This window comes from Alexandromys fortis, unplaced genomic scaffold (assembly GCF_014885135.2).
Source record: "Alexandromys fortis isolate MF-2015 unplaced genomic scaffold, M_Fortis_MF-2015_v1.1 scaffold_220, whole genome shotgun sequence".
Classification (NCBI taxonomy): domain Eukaryota; kingdom Metazoa; phylum Chordata; class Mammalia; order Rodentia; family Cricetidae; genus Alexandromys; species Alexandromys fortis.
The window spans coordinates 1210597-1231646 of NW_026068099.1; the positions used below are offsets into that span (position 1 = coordinate 1210597).

Consider the following 21050-nt stretch of genomic DNA (forward strand, 5'->3'; position numbering starts at 1 on the left):
AATGGGCCTTTTCAAGCATTGCAAGTAGCAGCGTTTGAATGGACAGTGTCTTGGAAGGATGATGGAAGAAATAAAGAAACAAGGATGACCTCCTCCAGCCCCAAACTGGCCCTTCTAGTCATAGGAGCATTTTGATGAAAGTAATGTTTTATGCCAAAATTTAATTATGAGGTTGTTTTGTGTAATGCTGCTTATGATGAGAGAAATCTTGGTATTTATGTTCAATGGTTTAACTTTGGTTTTTAAGAATCACAATGCATAGATCACTGTAATATAGAGACAGAGGAGCGTGGTCTGTAGGCATTCAATGAAGTAAGAATTTGGGTTCTAGGTCTCCCATGCTAGAGGATACCTTTGCCTTAAATATTTGGTCTCTATGTAATATTGAACTTGAACCAAAGATTCATAGTTAAAAGCATGAGGCCAACATAAAATCAGTCCTGGAGTGAGACAAGTTGCCAGATGCCTCCTGTCTACGCCTCAAGATTCTTCTACCTTCCCTCACCTACGTGGGCAGGTAGTGATCAGTGAGTTCCCGCTCGCTACTTTCATTTGGGTTCAGTTAGCCTCAGCAGAGCATCTAAGGTGGAAAAAAAAGAGAAAGAAACTGTGTCTCCTGGTTCCTCTGTCATGAGACAACTGCAAGCTAATGTCCTCCAACCCAAACGTCTTCCTAAGAAGCCTCAGTCTCCAGGGTTATTCTCCCTTCATTCCCATTGGCTTAGGAGTAGCACCCCTCCCCCCTCCTTACACTTTTACTTGTGTTCCTTTTGCCTAAAGTAGTGGTTCTTAACCCCTTGGGGTTGCATATCAGATATTTACATTATGATTCATGACAGTTATTTTTAGTTATCAATTACAGTTATGAAATAGCAAGGCAATAATTTTATGGTTGGGGGTCACCACAACATGAGGAACTATATTAAAGGGCCACAGCTTTAGGTATGAAGAACCGCTGGCCTAAAGTAACTAGAACATTTTCGTTACCTTTCAGAGGTAAAAGACTGTCATAAAAAATTATTTTAATTCATTTTTTTGAGAAAATAGATTTTATCATGTTGGGAGCATATAAGATAGTCTCAGTCAAGACTAGTTTCAATTGTAAAGTTCTTTCTCAAGAACTCAAACAACATACGCATATTCTTTGAATTGAAATTACGAGATGGATTATTTATTCAGGCTTGGTGTTCTTTCCTTATAACTGAAACTGGAGGATTGCCACAAGTTAAAGTCCAACCTGGCATATAGTGAATTCTAGGCCAGCAGGGAGTATATAGCAAGAGCTTACTTGAGAAAAAAGAATTGATTGTTAGTTTTAAAAAGTTAAACTTTTTTGTTGCCAGTCAAATTTCCTTCTTTATATTAATGGTTAGGTCCTCAGACTGGTGCTATTGACTTTGGTCAGAGATTTTTTTGTGTTGTGTGTGGCAGTTACTCAGACACTCCTAACGACTGGTGAATCCTCATAAATTAGGCATCTGCGCTGCCCGTTCTAAGGCTGAGTGAGCATTACAAAAAAAGGGGTGCAAAAAGAATGTAAGCCAGAGGAAAGGGTGGAGTCCACGGAACTCTGTGTTCTAGACACGACAGGACTACTGCATCCACTCACTCAACGTCCTTGTGATTCTCTGTCCGTGGTCTGCACAACTTAAACCCATCAGCATTCCCTTGTGGATGGATGGGGAGGGGCTCATGAGGCCCTACCCTTCCTTTAGGATGATAGACAGCACCAGAGGTTGTTGGGGAGGGGAAAGAGAAGAGGTCTGTGTGTGTGTGTGTGTGTGTGTGTGAGAGAGAGAGAGAGAGAGAGAGAGATTTTATTTTATACAGTTATGTAACTGCTAAGTTGGCTATGTCCTATAAATAATTTATGTTCCTGTAAGCAGTCCAAATTAAACTCACTTACTGAATCACAAAACATGAAAACAAAGGGTAGACATGATCAAAATGCATTATATATGTATGAAAATGCCATAATGAAGTACACTATTATGTATAATTAATATATATTAATAAGAAGATACACATTCATAATAATAATTATTCTTGATATATAACCATGTGCCTTTATTTATCATTGTGTCACTAGTTTAATGAAGAATATTTTACAAGATTGTCTAAGAATTTTAATTTTAAAATGACGTTTCTTTAATTTTCTTCAAATTTGCATTTTATGTTTAATATATTTGATGCTGACACCTCCAACTGATTGTCTTATGTGCATCATGTTTTTACTAGTTATGAAAATACTTTCTGGAGTGCCTGAATGTATATTTCAAATTGTTATTGTCTTATAGTATATAAAATTTCAGCCCCAAATTTTATGTTGTTAGTTATCTTTTTAAATTTTTAGTTGGATTCCCTATTTTCAAGAAACATTTTTTTCTAGAATTTATTTTTAAATTGAAACAGAATCACACCCCTTTTTTCCCCTACATTTTATTCCAGATACCCTCCTTCATGCACCTCTTGGGTCCCTCTGGTCCCTCCACTCTCAAGTTGATAGCCATTTTCTTTATTTTTGTTGCATACATTTCTATATGTGTGTATATGTATATTGTTATGGATATATGTGTGTAAATACAATTTCTGAGTTTTTTTTGTTTGTGTGTTTATGGTTTTAGCGCTGACCACTTTGCACTGGGCAACCAGGAAGGGTGCTCATCTCTCGAAAAGACTATGTCTTCTCCCAGAAGTCATTAGTTGCCTCTAGTCCTTGACTAGGGTTGAAAACACAAACAGCATCTTCAAAGGTATAGGTGTAGGAAGGACTTTCTGAGCAGACCTCCATTTGCCATGGCATCAAGGCCAACAATTGGCAGCAGGGACACTGGGAAACTAGGAAGCTTCTGTGTGGCTAAAGAGACGATCAAGTGAGTGGAGATGAAAACCATCTTTGCTAACTTACATCTGATAGACGACTAATATCCCAAACATACAAAGAATTCAAAAAACAAAGAGTCAAGGGAACAACCCAATTAAAGAAAAAGGAACTAGGCATCTAAGTAGAGAGTTCTCAATAGAAAAAATAAAAATGGCTAATAAAGCGCTCAGTAAGAGTTCACCATCTCTAGCAACTAGGGAAATTAAAAGTAAAAGAACAGTGAGATACCGTCCGGCCCCAGTCAGGATGGCTAAGGGATCAACAAAATAACTGATTGTATATTGGCTAGATTGCAGAGGAAGAGGAGCTTCACTGTTGCTGGGAAAGCACACTGGAAATTAGTATGGCGAATCCTCAAAAATGTATTCAAAGTCAATCTTTCCTGGAACTCAGCTACACCACCTCTTGGCATATGCCCAAAGGACTTGAGATTCCACTGCAGAGATACTTGCTCGGTCATAATTACTTATTGATTCCTTAGTCAGAATAACCAGGAAATGGAAACAACCTAAATGCCTTCAACTGACAAGTGAATAGTGAAAATGTATACATAGACAGACAGTGGGTGGCTAATAAGATGTAAAGAAAAATGAAATCATGAAATTTGCAGGTAGTTGGATGAAGTTAAAATAAATTATATTGAACAAAGTAACCCAGGTCCAGAAAGACAAACACCATATGCACTGTCCCATCTCCTGTTCCTGGCTCCAAATCCTCAGAGGTGAGGATACACCATGGAGTAACCACAGAAACCAGGATAATATAAAAGAAAAATAGGTTGAGTTGGGACAGGATACAGGTGATACAAAATGGAGAGTGGCTTCCAACTGGGTAGGAGGGTGGAGGGTCGATACAGTAGGAGAAGATGAGATAGGCAGGGGACAAGAGACAAATCACATCAAAGTTGTCTGATAAAGTCTCAAGGAATCATACGATTTTATATTTAGCTAAAATTATATCTACCCCACACCCATGGGTATCTTAAAGAAGGTAAAAACACTTGGCTGATAATACTCCCCAAAAGGATCATAAGCTAACAAAAATTTTGAATGATTGGTCAGGGTAGTCCAAGTTACTCCTATAATATAAATGATCACTTTAGTCCTTCATTGCCTCTCAGAGGTTGAGGGTATGTTCCTATTGATGAAGACACCGCACACCTAGGGCACAAAAAGCAGCTGGTTCGGCTGATCTAACCTGAAAGCCTCTTTTCCTGCCGTCTAGCTCCCATGGCTCCAGAAAAAGCCTTGTTAACTGTGAAGGGAGGTAAGCAATTGAACAGTCCTGTACACCTGCAATAACAATGACAATGACTGGCATGATAAGGCATTTGTGAGGTTTCAATAAGTGCCACTCATATGTTGGTGGCAACCAACAGCTGGCTAATTGAATTTAAGGCCTGCTGAATAGGAGGAAAATCATAGTCCTGGAAACCTAGGGGGCTTCCTGAGACTAATGACATCATGGACCGTAGAAAAGAACCTGTCAGCATCACTTTGCTAGACCAGCATAATCCCTCACTACATTCCAAATCTTATCCTTATGCCCACAGGCAGGTATAGCAAGAAAGATTTTTATAAGGAAAACACGTCAAGAATTGTGTTGAAGTATTCATGTGAATGCTTAGACAAATTTAGTTCCCATGAAATGACAGCCCTCTGCTGTTCCATCTCGATGTAGATTGTTCATTTAGTTAATGGAAAATTAAAACTCCATGTGAAACTTCTTTCTATGAGTTAAGACACAGCAACCTCAGTCTGGAAAGATGGGTTCAATTCCTAGCACCCACAAGGTGTCTCAAACTGCCTATAACTTCAGTTACAGGGGATCTGACTCTCTCTCTTCTGGTCCCCAAGGGTACCAGAAAGGCATGCAGAACACAGACACTCATCAGGCAAAACACCCAGAAACATAAAATAGTGAAATAAAACAAAGAGATTTAAAACCTAAATACGGATTTTTCAGAATTAAAAATTAACACTTTTAGCATCCATTATCTAGTTTGTTGTTCCCCCTGGCTTTTTTTTTCAAGCTTTGATTACAACATTAAAATTGATGGAAAGATTCAAAAGTTGAAGATTTGAGAGAATGCTATTCACTGAATATTAAAGAGCTCAAGTTATTTTAAAGGGTGTATGATTAAAATTTGGAAAGCTTATTTGTAAAACATTTCCTATACTTTTAGGACACCTCTAATGTAGTTTTTCATTTCTTTTTTAATTTAATTTAATTTTAAATTTGTGTTTGTATACGTGTGCACATGGGCTTGTATGTATGTACATGTTATACATGCCACAGAGAACATGTGTAGGTTAGACGACAATTTGTAGAAGTTAGTTCTCACGTCCACTATGTGGGTGTCCGGGTGCATTGAACACAGGTCATCAGGCTTGGGGGCAAGCACGTTTACCCACTGAACCATCCAGCCTGCTTTTAATTGTTTCAAAATTTCTATAATTGATATCACAAAACAAGAGAGAGCATACTCACTGCTATGTGAAAGCATTTTAATAAAAATATTTTATTTAATTTAAAACCTAGCATCACCTCTAACACAAAATTTTATAGATGTTGATATGAATAAACAGAAATGCTCATAAGTTTTGACAACTATAGTCTCTACTTGAAATGTTGAGTTCTTGGATGAATAAGGACTTAAGTCTGTACTCCACCCAGTTAGAAGCACATTATTGTTCATTGATTTTTATCATTTAGTGAGAATATTGCTTTTAAGAGCCATGTTTTTATTCTTTACCAAAATTTACGTTCATGTCACTACTGCCTGAATAAATAATTTTTCTTCAATATTAAAATTTTCAACTGAGTCTATAGTTTTCCTGATTTATACCATGTTAAAAACTTTTGTCTTAGATCTTCTGAGTAAACTGGGAGCATGGGGACCTTGAGGGAAGGTTGAAGTGGGGAGAGGAAAGACAGGGAGGGGAGCAGAGAAAAATGTAGAACTCAATAAAAATCAGCTTTAAAAAATCACTTTTGTCTGTTTCCATGAACTGAATTTAAAATCGAGGCTTGGTTCTGAAATACACATAGCCAGTTTTGTATTTCCGTCCCCTGAAAACATGGATCTAAAACTGGCTTTATTTGCTTGTCGTGTGTCTTCTTTAACTGTTGAACCAACAAGCTGGCTGGCATCCTTTTGTGTTTTTAACTGCTTTCATTCAGAAACTCATTTAATACAACTGAAAGGTCAAAGTTCATTGATATGGAGATCTGCGTATGTAAAATTATTGTTAGGGGTCCTGGTCTTTCACAATCGCTCTCTAATGAAATGAACGCTGCTGCTTTCTTCCCAGCATATGCCTATTTCTTTACATTTTATTCCCTGTGCTGGATAGTAAACACTGGCAAAAATTTTGTACCAATTACTTATTCATCAGGTTTCTAGAGAAATGAAAAGTCAGTAAATTTTCATTAAACGTGCGCTTACGTTTCTTTTTCTTTTCGTTTTAAGAATTCATTGCTAATGGACTATTGGAAGAATTTATTAGAAAATCAATTTTTACAAAAGAACAATAACAAGAATGAATTGCAGCTTATTTTACAAAGCAGAAGAGCAAGTGACAAAATGCCACTGTGGCATGTTTTGCTGTATGGCTTCAATGCGCATCTCATGTATATCTAACCCATAATTCCCCATCCTCCAAGGCATTGCTTTTATCCTGATAGCTATGAGTAGTTCTTAGCTTTGGCATATCCCACTGCCCACTGGCTATAGACACAAGTGGTTATCAGCAACAATGGAACCAAAAAGAGATGGTCTCGAACTTAATGATGACTTCACTTCTAAGGTTTTGATGTTTGTTTTTGTTTCATTTTTTAACATGGTTAAACTAAAGGGAATTTAGTAGAAATGATATTTCAGGTTTTGGAGTTGGATGTTTTCCTGGGCTAGTGCTATATACTATAATACTGTCTCCTGAAACTTAGCAGAAAGTAATTACAGGTGCTCAGGGGTTTCTGCAACTGTGTGGGCAAACAGAGGGTGCTCTCCAATGTGCGAATGAGCTGTGCTATTTGGTGGGTTGAGTGCGTTAAATGAATTGTTAACTTACATCTTTTCAATTTACAAAGGGTCTTAATGAGTTAACGCTGATTGCTAACTTGACAGCATCCGAAGTCACCTAGGAGACAATCTCTGGAACTGTCTGTGAGGGAGTTGGAGACTGGATTAACTGAGGTGAGAAGACCCATCCGAAATGTGGAGGTACCATTCTGGAGGCTGGGGTCCTAGGTTAAGTAAGAGAGAAAGTGAGTGTGCTGGCTGGTTTTACATCAGCTTGACACAAGTTAGAGTCACCTGAGAGGAGGGAACCTCAGCTGAGGAAATGTCTCCATTACCATCTGACTGTGGGCAAGCCTGCATGGCATTTTCTTAATTTCTTGATTGATTGGGGAGAACCCAGGCCATTCTGAGTTGGGCCACCTGGCTTCTCTATGAAAGCAGGCTGAGCAAGTCACGAGGAACAAGCCAGGAGGCAGCACTCCTCCATGGCCTCTGCATCAGCTCCTGCCTTCAGGTTCCTGCCCTGCCTGAGTTCCTGCCCTCACTGCTTTTGATGATGAATCGGTAGATGGAACTGTGAGTGAAATAAACCCTTTCCTCCCCAGGTTGCTTTTGGTCATGGTGTCTCATCACAGCCAACCCTGACTAAGACAGTAAGCAAAGCGCGTCGTCGTCCACCTATCTCTGCTTCCTGACTGTGGGCACAATGTCACCGGCTGTCTCATGCATGCTCTTGTTGCCATGCCCTCCCCACCATGATGGGCTGTGCTTTCAAACTATGAACCACAGTCAACCCTCACTCCCTAAGTTTGCTTTTACTTTCCCATGGGCTTAAGGCACAACCATCTTCAAACCATACACTTTGAAATGATCCCATGGCAGCTGCTAGGAGTGTAATTTCCCAAACCAATGCCACTGATTGTAATGCATGAATTCACGTAAATCTTTATTTAAAATGGAGATACTGGAACTATCACACTGAATATGATATCGAGGCAGTAGATATGGCTTAGGATGATCTCAGACAAAGCGGGATGCAGGTCACTTTATGTCCCACACATACTTTAGTAAATAGTCCGTTCCGAATAAACCCCTCTGGACTCATCCTATTTTGAGTGTACCATCTGTTTCCTGTTTGGTCCTTGACGGATGGAGGAGAAAAGTCTTTTCCCAATATATTTTGTATATGACAGAAGCAGATTCCAGAGTATAAAAGACATATGATTTGAATTAAGCCCGCATTTATATTAAGGATGCACTATATTTTTAAAACAGCAAAGAAAGACTTCCTGGAGGTGGATACATCCAAATGTCACTTGCTTCTAGATGGTAGGGTTACAAGTGGTATTTTTTTTCCTTTCCTTTTGTAGATTTTAAAAATTATCTGCAGTTATAGTAAGCAAATAGATGCGTTATTTTCACACTCCTTTGCCTAAGGGAGTGGGTTTTGAGAAGCACCTAGGGCCTCTCCACCGAGTTTCTCAGCAACCGCCATTGTTTTCTCAGCTAAACTGTTTGCAGTTCCCTCCTGTGGTAAGTGACACTTCAAGGAGTTCTTCTTCCCACTGGCCTTCAGTTACTGTGACAAATAGCCGAGAAAAGCAACCTCAAAGGAAGAAAGATTTATTTGGGTTCACGGTTGCAGAGCTTTCAGTCTGTGGTCACGTGGCCGCATGACGTTGTTCCTATGGCAAGACAGAGAGTGTCGCGCCAAGGTGGTCAGAGTCAGTAAATATGTTCAGCATAAGGTATCTGGGTAGTAAACGAGAGAGGGGTCAGGTCCCAATATGGCATCCAAGGACATTCTCCCAGTGAAGTCCCTTCTTCCCAGTAGGATCTACCTCCTAAAGGTGGCACCACCTTCCCAGAGCACAGCAGCACAAAGCCTGTGGGGGGTGCATTTCCTGTCTAACCCACCATCCTCCCGCAGGATTTTCTCTGGGTACCTGTGGGTAATTTTCCTGAGATATTACCCAGGAGTCTGACTATAGGGCACAGAGTGTATTTAAATGTACCCCTGATTTGATTGAGAATTTTCAGGCTCTTTTACTCAATTACCAAATTATGTTGCCATCCTGACTTTGTGAGCATATCCTCACAAACACCTTGTCTCTTCCTGTTTTCTCACGATGCCTTTCGATTCCATAGGTATAAAATGATATCTTCTTATTTCACATGTAGGTCTCAGTTATGTATAAAAAAAATTGGTCTCTTGCCAACCCTAAAATGGGTGGGACTGATCTAATGGGAGATCACCAAGGCCAGTTGGACTGGAACTGATGGAGCATATGATCAAAAAAGAATCTCTGAAAGTGAAAGAAAAAGAAGACTGAAAGAGAAGCCAAAGACAAAAAAACTGGGTTTAGATTCTACTGCATGGATGGGCTTTGTGGGAGCCTAGTCTGTTTGGATGCTCACCTTCCTGGACCTGGGGGGAGCAGGGAGGATCTTGGACTTCCCATAGGGTAGGGAACCCTGACTGCTCCTTGGACCGGAGAGGGAGGGGAAAGGGGAGGGGGAGGAGGGGAGGGAATTGGGAAGAGGGGAGGAGGTGGAAATTTTCAATAAAAAATAAATTAATTAATTAAAAAAAATTTGGTCACTTGGGTGGCTTGGTCTGTTTGTGGGGTCCCTAGCAGTGGGACCAGGGTCTGTCCCCAGTGCATGAGCTGGCTTTTTGGAATTTATTGCCTCTGGTGGGATGCCTCACTCAGTCTTGTTGCAGGGAGAAGGAGCTTGGTCCTGCCTCAACTTAATATGCCGTGCTTTGTTGACTCCCATTGGCGGCCTGACCCTTTCTGAGGAGTGGATGGTAGCGGGGATAAGAAGGAGGTGGGGGAGAAGGAATGGGAGGAGAGGAGGGAGGAAAAACTGTGTTTGATATGTAAAATAAATAAAAAATTAATAAAAAATCGGATATTCTGTCCTTTTCTCTTTGATTTCAAAAAGTTCCTTGTATAGCCCTTTTGTCTTTTGGATATTTGATTGTCTCTCAATGGCTCCACATTCAAGGCCTCATTACTAGGATGACACCACTGGGCGGTGGCAGAACCCTGAGATGTGAGGCCTGGCAGGAGATTCTTAGATCATCGGGGACATGCTCAGAGAGGATTCTCAGGCCTACCACAGTGCATTCCTCTCTCACTTTCCTACTCTACTCCAAGTGACAGTGCTCTGTCATAGATTCCTGTCAATGTGTGCCGACTCACCCAAAGCAAACGGGAACTGCCAATGACGGGCTAGAATCTGCAGAACTTTCCAGCTAAAGGAGCTCTTCTTTCCTTTGTAATTTATCTCAGTGGCTTTGCTAGCGTGACAGGAAGCTGAGTAAACACAATCCGCAAAGTGTACAAAGCAGCCTACAAGTGTTTGAATATTTTGCACTGAACACTGTCAGCCCTCATTTGTCCCGAGTAGGTGAGGGAAATAAAAGTTTGACAGAAACTCCAAATTTATTGTACTTGGTTGGGAATGTAGCAGAGGCACAGATCCACTCGCAAAAGCCAAGTTCGACGGTAGCATCTGCAGCCCCACTTTGGGAGTGGATCCTCTGCAAGCAGATCGTTTTACTTGCAGGCAAAGAAAAGCAGACTCCAGTTGCCAACGGCACTGCCTCCTACAGCCACAACCAACCTGGGTATTATGGAAAAATATTTTCAGTTCGACCTACTAGGAATTGTTTGAGAAGCAAAGATGGATGCTAACGACATGACGGTAACGACCATGGGTTGTATCTCACCATGTGACAGTCATTACACGTATTTCCACTTGTCATTATCTGATCTCCTAGTAGTTACCACTGTTTTTTATTTTGCATGTGTGACGTCCGGGTTTGAGGAGTTTCAGTGCTTGCCTAGGGCATTATTTAGCGAGATCTAAAAATGAAACACACGGAGGCGAAAAGAAGAATATTTTCAAAAGAAAGAGCTCCATCACAGTTCTTTTTCAGAGCCAGACTGATAAATTCTCTCTAATAATATAATAAACGAGATGCAGTATAGCAATAACTGAAAAAAAATCAAATTTCTGAGACTGGGGACTCCAACCACAGGGATTTGTGAAGCAGAGAATGAAGACAAGGTAGGGCGGGTGTTGATGCTTTCCCTACAGTACTATGATGACAAGATTGTAAGGAGTCGAGAGTAGAACATGTGCTTCCTGCCACTGGATTCAGATGGTTTCCTTTTAATCAGGAAGGAAAAGTGTGTGACCTCCTGCACCCCCAGCAGGCCAGCAATTAGTCAGGAGTAAGTGCAATGGTATATTCTTTCAAAACTCGATTTGTAACTTTGGCTATCTGAGATGAGGTGTGAACAGGGGTGACTTTTTGTGATCTTTGAAGGATTTTTTTGTGAGAAAAATTTCTGTATTTCCATCATAGGATTGACTATTATAGTATAAGGAGTGAGTAGGAAGGAAAGGGAGGAATATATGTATACATATAGATACACATATGTACGTAGATATTTATGTACAGATATTTTCAGATGAAAGTGTGGGCTGTGTGTATATGTGTGTGCATAATATAGATACACATATGTACGTGGATATTTATGTATATACATTTGCAGTTGTCAATGTGGACTTTTAAGTATTTTTAAAAGCAAAGAGAAAACCAACAGAAGTAATATTTTTGAATAGAAACCTCTTTGCATTTCCCTAACAGGAAGTCGGCAGGAAAGACGATTTTCAAGATCCTTAAAACACTAGGTATGGGTAGGATGGGGCACAGCTCTGTAGAAGTAAATGTAGCAGGAGAAGGGAGCCCAAGTGAGCAGAGGGACCATGATATAAGACCTGAGTAGGGTTGGAAGGCACAGTCCTACAATCCCAGAGACATGGGGGACCAACGCAGAAAGATCACAAATTCCATGTCTGATTGGCCTCCAGAGCAAGTTTAAGGTCAGTTTGGGAAACATAGTAGAGTTTTATTTTACAATTCAAAAAAATAGAAATCATCCTGGAAGCTTAGTGGTCGGGCACCTTGCTCAGCACAAGAGCCTTGGTAACTGGCTGGATGAGCAAATAGAGGAAATGAAAGCACTGACATTCCTAGCTTAAGAAGAAGCATCCATCCCAGGATAAAAAGTCACTGAAGGGGCTGGAGAGATGGCTCAGTGGTTAAGAGCATTGCCTGCTCTTCCAAAGGTCCTGAGTTCAATTCCCAGCAACCACATGGTGGCTCACAACCATCTGTAAAGAGGTCTGGCGCCCTCTTCTGGCCTTCAGGCATACAGACAGAATATTGTATACATAATAAATAAATAAATAAATATTTAAAAAAAATAAAAAAAAAGTCACTGAAGCCAGAAAGAAGTGAGTAGTGGATATGTCCATGGAATGTTCTGGTGCCACATAATATGTAAAGACATGCGTTACATGTAGGAGGGTAAGAGTGTGCTGTCTACGTCTGGACAGTGGGAAAAAGCAGGGAATGAAAAAAAACAGGAAAAAGAATTGAGTTGGGGACATGTGTTGAAATAGGAGCGGCGGGGCTGCGTCCCCAACACCCCGGCCGCTTGGCTAGCTTATGCCCGAAATAACAACACACAAACTGTATCCATTTAAACACTGCTTGGCCCGGCTAGTTCCAGCTTCTTATTGGCTAGCTCTTACATATTGTTCTAACCCATTTCTAGTAATGTGTGTAAACACCCCAAGGTGCGCTTACCGGGAAGATTCTAGCCTAAGTCCATCGTGGGTTGGAGCTGCCTGGGAGAGCAGAGCATGGCGTCTCTGCTCCAGAGAGCAGAGCTGTCCGGTCCCTCTGGAAGCAGAGCAGAGTCTGACCTTACTTCCTCTTCCGCCCAGAATCCTATTCTGTTTACTCCTCCCACCAATGCTTTAACCTATGAGGCCAAGCAGTGTGTTTATTACTTAACCAATGAAATCAACAGATTGATATATGACACTCCCACATCAGACATGAAAATGAGATTCACCTGGAAGAGATAGATGTTCTCCTCTAAGCCCCGTGTTGGACCATTGCAGAAAAAAAACTCAAGAATATCTTTTAGGGATATGAAATGATAATAAAGTCTTCATGTCCCTGGAAGTTCTGTATTTCTATGCCACAGTGAGGAAGATGGTGAGGGGGAGTCCGTCAGAGAACGCGGCTGCTGACTATAACTCTCCACCTGCCGTAGGAGGATTGCAAAGATGCTCCTCAGAGGCCAGAGAAATGCAAGACAGGCTGATGAGGCAAGCTGCCTGGTCCAAGAGAGGCCAATGGAAAGAATCCAGAAATAGAACCAGCGGATCCAGTTCCAGCAGGAGGAGCATGAGGGAGACAGATGAAGTGGGAGCAACAACCCCTTGGGGAGGTGGGTTGAACTTAGGCCAGCCGGGTGGTGGAAAATAGCTGTTGGTGCCAGGAGGAGAATGAATTGAGTGAGAGGCCATGGGAGGGTGGGGGAGGAGGGCACAGGGCAGGCCCCACAGGAATTGGAGACATGGCGTGAGAGATGATGACTATCCCAGCTGTCCAAAATCCATTCTTTTGATTTTGTACTGGCAGGATGAGTCAGGATGGGAGCTTCGAGTGACTATTGGGGAGGGCAGAGGGCGCTGGGGAGGGTGAGTGTCAGGATGCTGGCTGTGATGGCTCAGCATGAGCGATAGCAATGTCTCTCCTCCATGGATGTCTCAAGTGTAAGCTTATCTCTTGTGTTTGCTGTCTGTAGAGAATGGATCCAACATCAGACTGACTCTGGGAAAAGGTAAGATGCCCTCAAAGAGCATCCAGCAGGGACCTCTGAATACCCTCCCGAAGGAGTGCTCCATCTGTGCCGTGGCCCTGGGAAGTGCCAGGTGGATGGGGTAGGGGCAGATCTCTGGCAAGGGTTGGCTAGTGACCAGAGCTTTCTGGGTTCATGGAACTCCCCCAACTCCTGGTCCTGTTCCTTTTCAGCCATTGCTCATGACAGCTGTGCCTAGGAAGGACTCAGAGAAAGTTCTCTACAGAGCCCAAGAGAAACAGGGCCAAGTGTGAGCTGTGTTCAATCACCCCCTTGCCTTGTCCCCCAGCACATCCAGGAAATGAAAGAGGAAATAAAGAAGGGAGGGTGAGTACCTTCCAGGCAGAGATGAAAATATATATAATGTTTCATCTCTAACTCTGAACATGCAATTGTAGGAGCTACAGTCTTTCTCTGACTGTTAAGGGCCTATTTCAGTGGCTTGTTCTAGATGATAATCCACCTTAACATCCCAGAATCTAACCTCTAATTGTCTAAGTGAAGTTTGTAGCTCATTTGACGACGTTTGTTCATTCTTTCTCCTGTTCTCTGGTCAAGGTTGAAGTTTTTTATGGAAAGAATTCAGTATCCACGTTCACATATTAGAGATGGGAGTTACTGCTGTAGGGTCCTTGGAGGCTTATGGTTGACAGGCCCATGGATAAAAAACAAGATGATCCAAAATAGAGAAATTCAGAAGAGAATTTGAGATTCCCAGCTTCCCATCTGTCCTTAGTCCCCTCCCTCTTTCCCTTTCCTTCCATACCTTCATTAAGTTGTTTGCATAGTATATAATCCCCCCATTTAAATAATACAGTTTGATGGGTTTTAGTACATTTGCAAATTGGTGTAACATTTCAATTTAGGGTGTTTTCATTGTCTTCATAATAACCCACCATAACTCTTAACTATTGCCTTAGTTAGGTTTCTATTGTTGCAACAAAACACCATGACAAAAAGGCAAGTTTGGGAGAAAAGGGTTTATTTGTCTTACACTTCAGCATGGCTGTTCATCTCTGAAAGAAATCAGGACAGGAACTCAAACAGGGCAGGATCCCAGGGACAGGAGCTGGTGCAGAGGCCATGAAGGATGCTGCTTACTGGCTTACATGACTTACTTGGTCCACCTTCTTGATCCAGGACCAGCAGTGCAATGATGGCACCAGCCACTATGGGCTGGGCCCTCCTCTATTGGTCACTAATTGAGAAAATGCCTTACAACTGGATCTTATCAAGGCATTCCCTCAAGTGAGGATCCTTCCCCTGATGACTCCAACTTGTGACAAGTTGACACACAAACCAAGCCAGGACAGGTACCATTCTTGTGGAGAGTAGGAATGGCCCCCATAGGCTCAAATACTTGGACACTTGGTCTTTAGGGAGTGACACTACTTGACAGGGATTAGGGAGTGTGTCCTTGTTGAAGCAGGTGTGACCTTGAGGAAGGAAGTGTGTCACTGGGGATGGGCTTTGGAGTTTCAAATGCTCAAGCCAGGCCCATTGTCTCTCCCTTTCTCTGCCTATTACCTGTGGATCCGGATGTAGGACTCTCAGCTACTCTCCAGCACCATGTCTGCCTGCATGCCCCCATGCTTCCCACCATGGTGACAATGGACACTGTAAGCAAGCCCCAGTTAACTGCTTTCCTTTGTAAGAGTTGCCATGGTCCTGGTCTCTCTTCACAGCAATAGAACAGTGACCAGGACAACTCTTTATTCTTTCACATTCCTGCATAGTCTAGAGAACAAAAATATCCTCGTGTCCAAGTGCTATGCACTTGCAGTGTGTATTAGAGTTTATGATCTTCCTTCCTATGTTCATTTAATGCTGATATTTTCCAAACCCATTCCAATAAGCAGGATAGCTGAACTCGTCCCGCTTTCTTTTTCCTATCAATAAGCTTAATGGAGGCAATGAAGTTGTATAGGCCTTCACATTTATAAAAGGATGATAAAGAGGTGATTGCAAGTAATGTTTCCTTTGATATGATCCAAAATTTAAGCAAATAAATAAAGTATGACAAAGAAGCAATAACCGGAACTATATTTGTTGACATTGTGGCGAAACATCCATTTAGAACGCTCTAATTAAAACTTATGAATAGTAGAATGTATTGCTGGGGTTAGCTGCAAGACTTCCTCTTATAGGGTTGAGGAGGAGGGAGAAGTGGTCCAGATAGCACAAAGCAGAATTCCCTGGCTAGATTTAGTCGAAGGGACAGTTATATTGTGAGGCAGGGGCATGGATGAAGCTGCTGTTCAGTGTCTCCCAGGATGAGAACTCATAAATTTAAATGACAGAAGCCTGTCACCCATGCTTTTGGGATGGTTTTCTCCAAGGAGGAAACGTACTTTTTGATGGTCTTATTTGAAGTGAGAAGCTTCAAACTCAGCCAGAGGCATAGCCTTCTAGAAACTGAAGAGGCCAATGTTCAATTCTTTCCCTTCAATTTTTATTTCCCTCCAATGTGTGCAGGTTAGGTGATGTCATGTGTGACTTGCCTTTAAACACAGTGGCTTGGACCACTGTATGACACTGAAGTTCCCAGTTTTCTGTGTTGGTAGAGTTCAGCTGTGTGGTTCTTGCTTGAGTTTTCTCGTGATGTTGCAGTCGGATCCTGGCTGGGGCCAAGGTCTCCTGAAGGATCAAATGAGTTTGATCATCAACACATTGCAGGTATGTGGCTACTCTTGATGCAGGTTATTGCCTGGAGCTCATCTCGGACTATCATCTGGTTTGTCCATGTAGCCTTATGGCTCTTGTCTACTCTGTCCACCACCCTCCTGGGGACAGTGAGAAGTTTGAGTTCTCCTAGAATTCCCTGTCTTCCTGTGCAGTCCTAACACGTTTCTTCAGTACTGGGCTCAGGATGTCTGTGCAGGATTCCTGGTGCAAGCTCTCAAAAGACTAGTCCCTTTGTGTGTCAAAGCTGAACTGTTCGGATTCAAGGAGAAAGAACATAGGTGTCATCTGTGCTATTCTCAGGTTTTTCTCATTTCTGTGATCGAGCACCTGACCAAAAGCATCGTAAGGTAGGAAAAGGTTATTTTGGTTCCCAGTTTGAGGGTGGAGTCCATCATGGTGAAGAAGGAGAGATGGCAAGGGCATGGAATGGCTCTGCAGTGGGCACACAGAGAGAGATGAATGCTTGTGCTCCGCTTCTCGTTGCTCCTCTTTTCATTCAATCCTGGATACCAGCCTTGGGATGGTGACACCCACATTCAGAGCAGGTCTTTTCTCCTTAGTTAAACGTCTCTAAAAGCAGCCCTCACAGGCACCTCCAGAGGTGTGTCTTCCCAAGTGATTCCAAATGCAGACAAATTGACAGTGAAGATTGACCATTGTACCAGCTTTAGTGGGAATAGCGATGAAAACGTAGTGACCTCATTCATCGTCTAATCTGTCATTCAGCGGAGTGATTTAAAGAGCCACCAAAGACTACATAAAAATAACACTGCAAAGATATGGTGTTGGCATGGGTCTCCAGTTTCAACCTGGTATCAAGCAAAAAATAAATAAGAAGAAATACTTATCATTAATAATAAAAATAGATGAAAGTTATGGGACATGGTGGCCAAGTTAAATAGGTTTCTTTGGAGGGAGTCTTTCTCGTGGGCATATGTACCTTTATAACACATTATTTGGAAGCAATGAGGTATGTTCAAGACCTCAGAGTTCAGCTGAAATTGCCTAGAGGCCTTGAGAAAACAGTATCTATAGTTTGTGTTTCTGGACTAGCATTTTTTGACAAGTCTAAAAGGACTCCCAATGGGATATGAAGCTGCCCAGTTAAAGCAATTGCTTGGCTATTGCTTAGAGAGTATACTATAGGCTTATCTAAAGGGAAGCCATGCCTCTGAGAAGAAACAGGGAGATAGCCCACAACAGCAGTGCAAGTTGGAAACATGGCTGGAAAACCATGTCAGAGGCAAAAGAAATAGAGAAGGGGGCGGTTTAGAGATGACTGTGCCTAGTTGAGATTACCTAGAGCCAACTATCAGGGCTGATTTAATTGGAAGGGAAATAAAAAAAATGTTGAGGAGTCTTGGCTAATTTGTCTTTCTTGAAAATTGATGACTGAAGCTAATCAGTAACACCACTCTGAAATTGTGCTCTCTCTCTATAAGATCACACCCCTGAAATCTCAGCATCCTGACTGCCTAAGAAATAGAAATACAACAGTTGACATGCCAATGGGAATCTGGGAAATCTCAAGAGGCCCCACAATTCTGTGAAGAGTTACAAGCAATGAACCACTTTAGGGAGTTATCAGCCTTCCCCAGGGAGGTCTCTGATTGGTTATCGAATACCAAATGGGCAGTCCTAGAATCATATACAAGCAGGCAGCACTGAGCTGATGAAACAGATTGTATGTATATGTTTATTCATCTGTATGCATAGGTAATAAAGTGGCTAGGAGGATGAGGTGCTTGATTTGGGGGGGGGAGTGACACCTGGAAGAGCAGAAGGGAGGGGTAGGAGGCAGGAATGACTTAATTTTATTTCAATTAAATAAAAAATATAAAAATAAACAATTACCAATTTAAAGAAAAACCTTGAGGAATGAGAATACAGCTCAGTGGTAGAGTGCTTGACTAGCAGTATGAGACTCTAAGTTCAGTTCCTAGAACTGCAAGGAACACTGGGAGTCGGGGGCGTGGCTGTGGCTCTGTTGGTACAGGGCTTGTCTAGTAATCATGACGCTCCTGGCTCAGTCCTTAGTACCACATAACCCATGTGGTGGCACATGCCTGCACTCCCAGAACTTAGGAGGTGGAGGCATGAGGACCAAGGTCAGCCTCAGCTGGAGAGTGAGTTCAAGGCCAGTCTGGGTCACATAAGACCCTGTCTCAAAGGAAATGAGACAAAACACATGATAAAAGGCAAGACGGACAAGTTGAACTGGCCAGTTTTAATGTGAAGCATCAGCCATTGTAACACGGTGAATGCACACAACACTTAGAAAGAAGGAGAAGATGGCCCCTGGTCAGGTGGTAGAAAGGTAGGGCCAGTGTCTTAGGTGCTGCTTCCCTTAGCTTGCAATGGGGATCAGGCTAGAGCCAGGCTGGAACCTTCTGGGCAAACACACCAGTGGAGCAAGCGAGAGGGAGGAATGTAATAAATCCCACTCCCTTGGCCAACTCGCACTTCACACCCTCTGCTCACCTCCCTGAAACATCCCTTTCCCAGCAGAGCCTTTCTCTAGTTCCCATCCTCCTGCCTCAGAACTCTGTCACAACCTGAAGTACACTGTCCCCTTTTCCTCTGTCAAAAGGCCCCTGGCAAAGTCTACCTGCACAGTGATGTTTCCTGACCCATCCCAAACGTGATCCTTTCTCTTCTCGTTCCTGTGCTCATTCATTTATGGGCTGAATTAATAGTCAGATTTTCTGATTACACTTTCAAGTATCTAGCATTTCCAAAGCACCAGGCAAGAAGATTTAAGACATATTTGGACTCTCAAGGAGTTCAGTTATGATTCTCACAAGACCCATTGTGCTGCAGATTTTACTACTCGATGGTTACATCCTCGTGTGGTCTTCATATTGTTTTGTGAAATCTATAAAACACTGTCATTATGAATGGTACCCCCCACCCCATTCTCTCAGTCTCACATAAATATAGCATTACTCATCACCCTTGTCGAAATCACAAATGTCAAGGGAGCCCCTGACCCCATGCCAGTAGCAGCAGCACTGTGATGGAGGGCGAGTGGACATTTCCACAGATGATAAGCTCTGATCTTGAAGCACATTGCTCCATGTGACCTCTGGAGGCCCAGATGGGAGCAAGACCCACTTCTGATCAGTGTGGAAGGCCTCCCAGGAGTTCACTGTGGAGGATGGTGTCCTCGGAAGACACTGAGGGAAAGGCAAGTTAGCATGTGCTCCAGCCAGGAGCAGAGGGTTCCAACGCTGCTTCTGCTCCCACAGGCGTCCTCGGCAGGCAGCGAACTTCAGTCTGGCCCTGATCTGGTACTGTGATTACTGCTGGAGGGTGAGACTTCATCTTGCCCGACCCTCTCCTGGTTCAATGTGGTTATGTAAGGTCACCCAAACAGAGAATGGGCTCTGGAGCACACATGGTCCCATGTTAAACACAGTGGACTTGGACTCAGAGAGGAGGTTGTAGCCTTGGCGCTGGCCCTAATGACTTGTGTGGCTTGGGGACAACCACTTTTCTTCTGAGTCTTGGCTTTCCCAGCTGAAATAGCTTTGCCATTTTGTTCAGCGCACGTGCATGCATGTATTTGTATGTGCGTGTGTGCTTGTGTGCGTGTGTGTATGTGTGTTTGTAACCCTCTTATTAAAAGTGCATGTATGTGTGCTTGCATGTGTGTGTGTGTATTTGTAACCCTCTTTATCACAAGTGCATGTATGTGTGCTTGCATGTGTGTGTGTGTATTTGTAACCCTCTTTATCACAAGTGCATGTATGTGTGCGTGTGCGTGTGTGTGTGTGTGTGTATGTGTATGTAACCCTAAAATGCTTAGGTTCAGAGATCAGAGATGAAGAAACGGGATTGAGTTGCCTGATTAGGCCCAGAGGGAGATAAATAGACTCCCCGCTTGCTCAAGCCCCCCTCTTCCACACCCTCTATTACATACTTTAAAAACCTCCAGATGAGAATGGCAGGCTGCATTTTTCCTCATTAGGAAACAAACACTGTTAATTTCTAAGAGACCCACATCCAAATATATACACAGTGACAATTTGTATAGATTTATTGCTGTCTCTCTATGTCTTGACTAGTAATAAAATTCTTTATAATATTTTTGAGAACAAAACAAACAGAGCTAGAAGGTTAAATGTTTGCTTCCCACACCCCAGTAGATTGTCTTACTCAATGTCTGCAGTGCACACACCCTAATTCAGAGAACACTGGCCCCAGGGGTCCTCAGGTTCTTTCCAGTCATGCTGTTCTAGGTGTCTGGACCTAGAACAGAGAAAATGGTGTCAGTATTTCCCTGTCCTGATCACTGCTCACAGAAGCTGCAGTATGTAGTTTGGGAAGATGAAAATATCAAGATCACTTCTGGGGAAGAAATACTCCACTGTCAGCTCGAGGCCATGTTTTCCTTCTCGATGGGCCGGCACGTTCCGCTGCTCAGCGGTCCCCTGCACCTCCCAAGCTCACACTTGGACGGCCTTCTGGTAAGGATTCTGTAACTTTATTCTAGCCACAAACCAGTAGCCCTGGATCAGGCTGTGCTGAGGGCTCTCTCTCTCTCTCTCTCTCTCTCTCTCTCTCTCTCTCTCTCTCTCTTTCAGAAAAAATTATTGTAAACAATTCGTAGACTCCTGTCACCATTTAAGAAGTGCTTTCTGACAACTGGGGATCTTAGAGATATATCACAGCCGGATCTTCTCCTCAAGCCTTGGGTAAGTGGCTGTTTTGTTCAAGA

General features: G+C 42.6%; 1 long non-coding RNA gene across 1 annotated transcript in view; it reads left to right on the forward strand.

Annotated features, from left to right (window-relative positions):
* Positions 1 to 9205, forward strand: part of LOC126489469 (uncharacterized) — a 47865-nt gene extending 38660 nt beyond the window's left edge. Inside the window, exons 3-5 of the long non-coding RNA XR_007588928.1 lie at positions 6977 to 7082; positions 7514 to 7561; positions 9090 to 9205. This is a non-coding gene — a long non-coding RNA (uncharacterized lncRNA). The remainder of the gene's footprint in view (positions 1 to 6976; positions 7083 to 7513; positions 7562 to 9089) is intronic.
* The last annotated feature ends 11845 nt before the right edge of the window (positions 9206 to 21050 follow it).